Genomic DNA, 7,717 nt, shown 5'->3' with positions numbered 1-7,717 from the left:
TGAGCTGTAGCTATGGGGTTCTGAGGGCTCTTGCTTAGGAATCTGCAACAAGGACTTGGTTCCCTCATTCCTGGCAAGGGCTCTTCCAATGCTCACCCCTTCCTCATTCATACTGCCCATGTGCAAACTGTGGGCTTTTCAGAATAAAGGCACCTCAGTCATCCAGGTCGGTGAGGCAAGCTGGCTCTCCTTTACCCTCCATAGCACAGCAGTCCAAGCACTAAGTACACCGGGACTCAAGGCCTTCTTTCCTTTGGTGGAGCAGAGCCTGATAGCTCTCCCTGAGCACAGGAACAGAGTGGGAAGTTGCGGCCTAGGCAGGGGTACGAGCTGAGTTAGTGATGACTCCATAGCTCCTAAGGGAGAAAAATAAAACATTTCTCAGACACACAGCAAGGGAGATGAAGTGGGTGCCAGGTGGGCCATAACTTGACATTTCCAGTGCGAATGGGGATTCACTTGGACAGAAGATGTCTTGCTTCATTTGCCCTTGGCCCAGAAAGAGGCCAGCTCCCTGTCCAAATCTCTGGCCTAGCCTACTCACCAAACATCCTCTGCTGGGACGCCTTCAAATTCCCTCAGCCTCAGTATGGCTACATACTTCTGAAACCAAATGAATTAATGAAGAAGGAGCCCTGTGGCAAAATCTCACCCCCAGTCCCAAGGACTTAACCACACTCCCAGGTGGAAGACAGAAGATAGGACTTTTTGAGACACTGATTCTGAATGGACTGTGGGAAGAACCATGTTTCTACAAGAGATCCAAGATGTGTCAAGGCGAATAAGGTGGGTCAGAGGTCTTCAGAGTGTGGACGAGGAATTCTATGGAGATGGGAATACCCAGGCCCTGTTCCTGGCAACCTGGCTGTAAGAAGAAGAACACCAGAGGGCTAAGGCAAAAACACCCTCTAGAGTCTCCATCTGGGAGCCCTGTCAACACCAGGCCTGCCTTATTCCTTCAGAAGGACCTAGATAGCCCTGGGACTTGGATGGCTTTTGACACTTTTCACGCAATTGCATGGAGTGAGCTCTGAGAGTGCTGTAGCTGGGAGGTGTTCCCAGCTCTGGTTCCAAAGTGTGGAGAGAGGCATTGGTACCCTATTCCTGTAAAGGGCTCTTTCTGTGCTGACCAGCTTCTGGAACCTCATGCTCATGTGTGGAGTGTCTGCTTTCAGAAGGAAGGCACCTCAATCAGGCAGAGCAAGGAGGCGATCTGGCTCCACTCTCTCCACCTCTTGCTACAAATAGCCAACCATCAAGCTCACTGATATGAGGAGTATTCTCCTTTGGGATATCCGATGCTGATGGCTATAACTGAGCATGGCATGGAGTGGGAACCAGATGCCCGTCCTTGGGTGCCTGCTGAGTGAGTGTCAGCTCCATGTCTCCTAAGTGTGAATCAAGAGGCAGTCAGAAACACAGGGAGGCTGAGGAGATGGCTGCAGCCAGGACCAAAGGGCATTCGATATTTCCATCCAATGGGAATGTGATCAATGTGGAATGGAGATGTTTATCTTCATTTCCCTGAGGCCTAGCAAGGGAGCCAGCTCCTGGCCTATACATCTGCCCGAGACTCCCCATGCACAGCTCTCGACTGGACCCCTTCTGATGCCCTAGGGCTCTGGATGTCCATGTAGTCCTGGAACCACAAGGCCAGGGACTCTGGCTCCACCTGTCACACAGTCATAAGGGCTAGTTCCCATTGGACATCTGCAGCATGATATAATACTCTAAAAGACGGAGTTTTTGTGGACCCCAAGATGAAGCTTGATGGATGATAAAGCAATTTTCTGAAACTGGATGCAACACGAGGGCTAGTGTTCTTCATGTTTAGAAGAACCTGACAAGCACAAGTATTCACAATCTGGCCAGCACAGGAATCAAAAGAACTTTTGGGGTCTTTGGCTATAGGAGTGTTCCAAAGGATGCCCTTTGTAGCCCTGTGAGCAAGAGGCTCACATTCTCCCTTAGGAAATAGAGCAGAACTTTGAATTCTGGTGGGTTTTATCCCATCATATTGGTAGAGAGGGTCAGCAGTGGCTCTGCGATACGAAGAATGTGCTTCCACGTGATGATCAAGAGGTGGGAATGAACCTTGGTGCACTATTTATTCAAAAGCCTTTTTATGTGCTGATCATGCCATGGAGCACGGTGTATTTTCACAGACTGTTCTTCCGAATGAGGGTAGCTCCATGTATTAGGGGCGGGGGTCCATGTGGCTCCCATTCCTATGATACTGTTGTCTGCCCAGCCCCAGGGGAGCAGGGACATTGGAGGGTTGCTGTCCTCTTGGACATCAGGCTCTGAGAGCCCTGCATTAGGTCAGGAATGGCTTGGAAACTCACCTACAAACCAGGGATCTCAGTTGGTGGAGGGGACAGACACAGTGTACCACACTGTACTTTTAGGCACCTAACACTAGGCCATTTCCTGGTGCTTCTACACAAGGGTTTAAGAATACTTCTGACTACATATCCTCAAGAAGCTTTCTAAGACCCTCTTGCAGCCAAGGGTACTTTTCATCAGTAAAGCACAGTGTCTACACAGAGAGGTGGTGAGGAAAGTGTTACTCTATATGTCTATGAGGGACAAGAATGTCACTTGAAGCACAGTAATACTTTGGGCACTTAAGCACGGGGCCTTTCCCTATGGCTACTATAGAATGTTTTTTAAAGTTTTTATTTAAATTCCAGTTAGTTAACATACAGTGGAATAATAGTTTCAGGTGTAGAATTCAGTTGTTTCACCCTTCCACACAACTCCTGGTGCACATGACAAAGTGTACTCCTTCATTCCCATCTCCTATATAACCCAATCCTCCCACCAATCTTTCCTCTGGTAACTATCAGTTTGTTCTCTATAGTTAAGAGTATGTTTCTTGTTTTGCCACTTTCTTTTTTCCACCATGATTATTTATTTGTTTTGTTTCTTACCTTACACATAGGAGTGAAATCATACGGTATAAGCCTTTCTCTGACTGACTTATTTCACTTAGCATAATATTCTTGAGCTCCATCCAAATCATTGCAAAGGAAAATTTCATTCTCTTTCATGGCTGTGTAATATCCCATTGTATATATACACCACATCTCCATCCATTCCTCAGCCAGTGGACATTTGAGCTCTTTCCATAATTGGCTATTTTCCATTATGCTGCTAAAAACAGTGGGGTGCCTGTATCCTTTTGAATTATTATTTTTGTATCCTTTGGGTAAATACCTCATAGGGCAATTGCTGGATCATAGGGCAACTCTAAGTGTTAAAGGGTAAGCAATTTTTTAATTAATTTATTTGAGAGAGAGATAGTGATAGAGTGAGAGATGGGGAGGGGCAGAGAGAGATGGAGAGAGAATCCCAAGTGCACTCCATGCTGCCAGTGCAGAGCCGAATGAGGGCTCAGTCCCATGATTGTGAGATCCTGACTTGAGTGGCTATCAAGAGTCAGTCGCCTGACTGTGCCACCCAGGTGCCGCAGGGCAGTCCTATTCTTAATATTTGACAAAATTGTGTCCTGTTTTCCAGATTGGCTGCACCAGTTTGCATTGCCACCCACAGTGTCAGAGGGTTTCCCCTTCTTCCCATCCTTGCCAACGCAAGTTGTTCCTTGCGTTGTGAAATTTGGCCTTTCTGACAGATGTGTGGTGATATCTCATTGTAGTATTGATTTGTATTTCCCTGATGATGAGTGATGTTGAGCCTCTTTCCATGTGTCTTTGGGGAAAGGTTCACCTTGTATGTTCCCCTGTGTGCTCCTCTCCCTTCCCCTCTTTCCTCAATGAAGGCTCCCTCTCCACTGCAGCACCCTTGATATATCTCTCCCCCAAACCCCCTCTGTGCTTCCTACCTTCTTTGATGTGGATTCTTCTCTCCCTGTAGCTATGGACTTGGTTCTGTCAGTCTTCAGGTTGCTTTCTGGGGTATTTAGAATGATTTGCTAGTGATACTAGCTATGTTCAAGGGATGAGACTGCACGGTTGCCATGCTAGCTCTTCCAACACACACTAATAATGTTTCAACAAACTGTGAGATGTATGTGAAAGTCTACATGAAAGACACTTGAGCAGTGTTATTTCAGGCAGTAAATCACAAGGCGTGGGTGGTGTCTAGTGGGTGTTTTGAGGGGTACATGTGTGGTGTGTGTGGTATACATTTGGAGTGGTTTTGGTTCAGTGCATAATCCTGTTCTGTATGGATGGCACGTATGTTGTATATGTGGTTTGTGTCTGTGTATGGTATTTTTGTGGTGAGCGTGATGTGTGTATGTTGTGTTGGTGGTTTGTAGGTGGTGTGTGTGTCTTTCTGTGTGCTGTGTGGTATACGTGTTGTGACTGTACTATATATATCATGCGTGTATGCTCCACATATAATGCCTGTGTGGTCTTCGTATGACGTGTGTGTTTTGTATGTGGTACATGTGTGGTTTTGTGGTGTGGTATATGGCTGGAGTTTGTGTAATATAAGTGTGGTGTGCGTAGTGTGCATAGTGTCTGTATGTCATGCACGTACGGATTATCATGGTGTGTTTATTATGTTTATTGTATATGTGGTCTCTGTGTAGTATCAGTGTGTTTTGTGTGGTACATGTTTGGCATGGATGTGGTGTATATATGGAGTGTGTTTGTGTGGTATATGTGTGTAGGGTGTGTATGTATGTGTGTGTGGTATGTGTATTATGCATAGAAAATAGTGTGTGGAAGATATCTGTGTGATGTGTATGTGGTGTGTATGTGGTGAATGGGTGAAGTGTTTGTGTGGTATTCGTGTGTCATGCGAGGTATGTGTTTGTACTATCTGTTGCTGTGTGTTTGGTGTAGGTGTGGTGTAGCTGTGTGGTATAAAAGTCACATTTGTGTCTATATGTACATTGTGTGCGATGTCTGTGTAGTTTATGTGTAGAGGAGGTGGCATCTGTCTTCTGTATATGTGGTGTAGGTTTGGAGTATGTGGTGTGTATGTGGAGTGTGTGTGGTATATGGGAGATGGTTTGTTTGGAAATTGTGTGCTGTATATGTGTTGAGTGTGAGACACTGTGGGAGGGTTATAACTGTGGGTGTGTGGGGCATGTGTGATCTGTGTTGGATATGTTTGTGGCATATGCATCGTGAGTGTGTGGTGTATATGTGGTGTGTGTAATGTACGTATCTGTACATGGTATATGTGTGATGTAGGTATGTATGTAGTATTAATGTGGCTAATGCGATGTGCAAGGTGTGTGGTATGTCAGGGTGTGCATGTATGTGTGTTATAAGTGTCTTGAGTGTAATGTACGTGTGGTCGTATGTGGTGTATTTTTCATAAATGTGCTGTGTTTGTGTGTTGTGTCTTTGTGTATTGTGTTATGTGTGATACATGTGTGGTGTTTGTGTGTAATTTGTGTGGTTGCATGTATTGCATGTGTGTTATATCTGTGTTGTGTATGTGATTTATATATAGTGTTTGATGTCTGTGTGTGGTGTATGTTTGGTGTGTGTTGGTATATCTGTGATGAGTGTGTGGTATACCTTTGCTAGGTGTGCATATGGTGTGGTGTTGTGAAAGTATGCTGTGAGTACAGTGTATGTCTGGACTTTGTGAGTTGAATGTTCTGTGTGTGTAAGTGTGTGTGGCATGTGTGGTATGTATTTGGTGTATATGTGGTATGTGTGTTACATATTCCTTTGTTTTCACTTGTGGTGTTTGTGGAAATGTTATATGTGAGGAGTCTGTCAAGTATCTGTTTTGTGTGTGTTGGTGGTATATTTGTGGCATGCTGTGTGTGTCTGTGTGTTGAATGTGTGGTCTGTCTTTGGTGTGTGTGCTGCATGTGTGGTGTGAGTGTGAGAGATGAATGTGTTTGTTCTGTGTGGTATATGTTATGTGTGTGTGGTATATATTTGGTATGTGTGTTTTCTTGGTATTGTGTGATGGGTGTGGTGTTTATGTGGTGTGTGGGTGTGGAGTGTGTGTGATGTATGTGTATTATTGTGTTATTAGTGCTTGTCTTTGTGTGGGGGTGGTGTGTGTACTGAATTCATTATTTCCATGAGCTGTATGGCTTGTGGTGTGTGTGTGTGTGTGTGTGTGTGTAATATAGGCATGGTGTATGTATTATGTGTGATATGAGTGTGGATTCAGTGTGGTATGTGTGGTATTTGTGACATATATGTGTGGTTTCCCTGTCATGTATGTGTAGTGTTTGAGTGGCAAATGTGTGTCCTGTATTATGTATATGTGTGTTGTGTGTGTGATATATGCATGTTGTGTGTATGGTGTGTGAGACACATGTGTTCTTTGTGGTGTATATGATGTGTGTGCATGCTATTTGTGTGTGTGCTGTGTATTTTTGGTTAATAGCTGGTCTATGATTTGTGTGTGGTATACACATGGGTACACTGTATGTGTGATATTTTCTGTGTCTTCTATATGTTGTGTTATCAGTGTGATGTGTGTGGTGTATGTACATTTTGTGTGCTGTGTGCGGTGCATGTGGTAATACATGCCTGGTGTACATGTGGTGTCCATGTGGTTATATGTAGTTTGTCATGGCAAACAGGTGTGGGAGTTTGTGTGGAATATGTGTGCTGTGTGTGGTGAGAGGTTTGTATGTCATGTGTGTGGTTTATGTGTAGTGTGTATACGTGGTATATGTGGTGCGTGTGGTATCTGTATGGTGAAGATTGGTGCATATGAGGTATGTGTGCATATGTGTGGTAGATGTGTCATACCTATGTGTTGAAATTGTGGTCCATGTGGTATGAGTGGTATAAGGGTTGCATGTCTTTTGTGTGAGTTGTGTGTGTCCTTGAAATATGTGTCTTGTATTTGTAATGTATGTGTGGTGTGTGTGGTGAAAGGGTGTTGTATGTGGTGTGGGTGCATTGTATGCTTGTCTTGTGTTTGCATGGCTTATATGTGAGGTAGGTGTGCTATATATGCAGTATGAGTGTTGCATGTGTTGCATGTGGGCATGTTGTTGATGTGTGGTGTGTGTGTAGTGTGTGTGTGGAGTAAGTGTGTGCTGTATGTGCAGTGTTAGCTGGTGTGTGGGTTCAGATTGTGTTTGTGACACATATGTGGTGTGTGCATCATAATAATTCTATGTGTGTATGTGTAGTGCATGTGTGTGATACATGTGTTGTGTATGAATAGTGTTGTGTTTGGGGTATGTATCCTCTGTGTGAGTTTTGCATATGTGTCGTGTGTCAGTGGTGTTTGTGTGAGGGCTGTTTTGCGGCAGTCTTTGTGTTTGTGTAATATACATATTGTTTGTGTCTGGTATATGTGTAGGTTGTGTCTGTGGTAAACATGTGGTCTGTGTGTGGAATGTATAGTATATATCTCTTGTGTGTGTATCTATATGGTGTACATTTGGCCTATGTGCATTCTTTGTAGTGTGTGTGTGTATACATTGAATGTGGCATATTCCTGATAATGGTGGTTGTCTCCATGGTATGTATTTGATTTGTGTTTTGTGGGGTTGTTTCTGGTGTTTCTGGTTTGTGTTGTGTGTGTGTGGTGAGTATGTATAGTCTGTGGTTTGTACGTTGTAGGTGTTGTATTTCTGATGTGTGTGTAAGTGGTGTGTGTGTGGTGTATTTGTCGAGTGTGGATTGTGTTGTATGGATTGTTATTTTATGGGTGGGGGGTGTGTAGTGCATGTGCCATGTACGTGCTTGGTGTGTGTGTGCTTTCTAGGTGTGGTCTGTGGAGGGTATATGGGTGGTGTCTGGGGTATATG

This window comes from Prionailurus bengalensis, unplaced genomic scaffold (genome assembly GCF_016509475.1).
Source record: "Prionailurus bengalensis isolate Pbe53 unplaced genomic scaffold, Fcat_Pben_1.1_paternal_pri Un_scaffold_56, whole genome shotgun sequence".
Lineage (NCBI taxonomy): Eukaryota > Metazoa > Chordata > Mammalia > Carnivora > Felidae > Prionailurus > Prionailurus bengalensis.
This window is presented reverse-complemented; position numbering follows the sequence as displayed.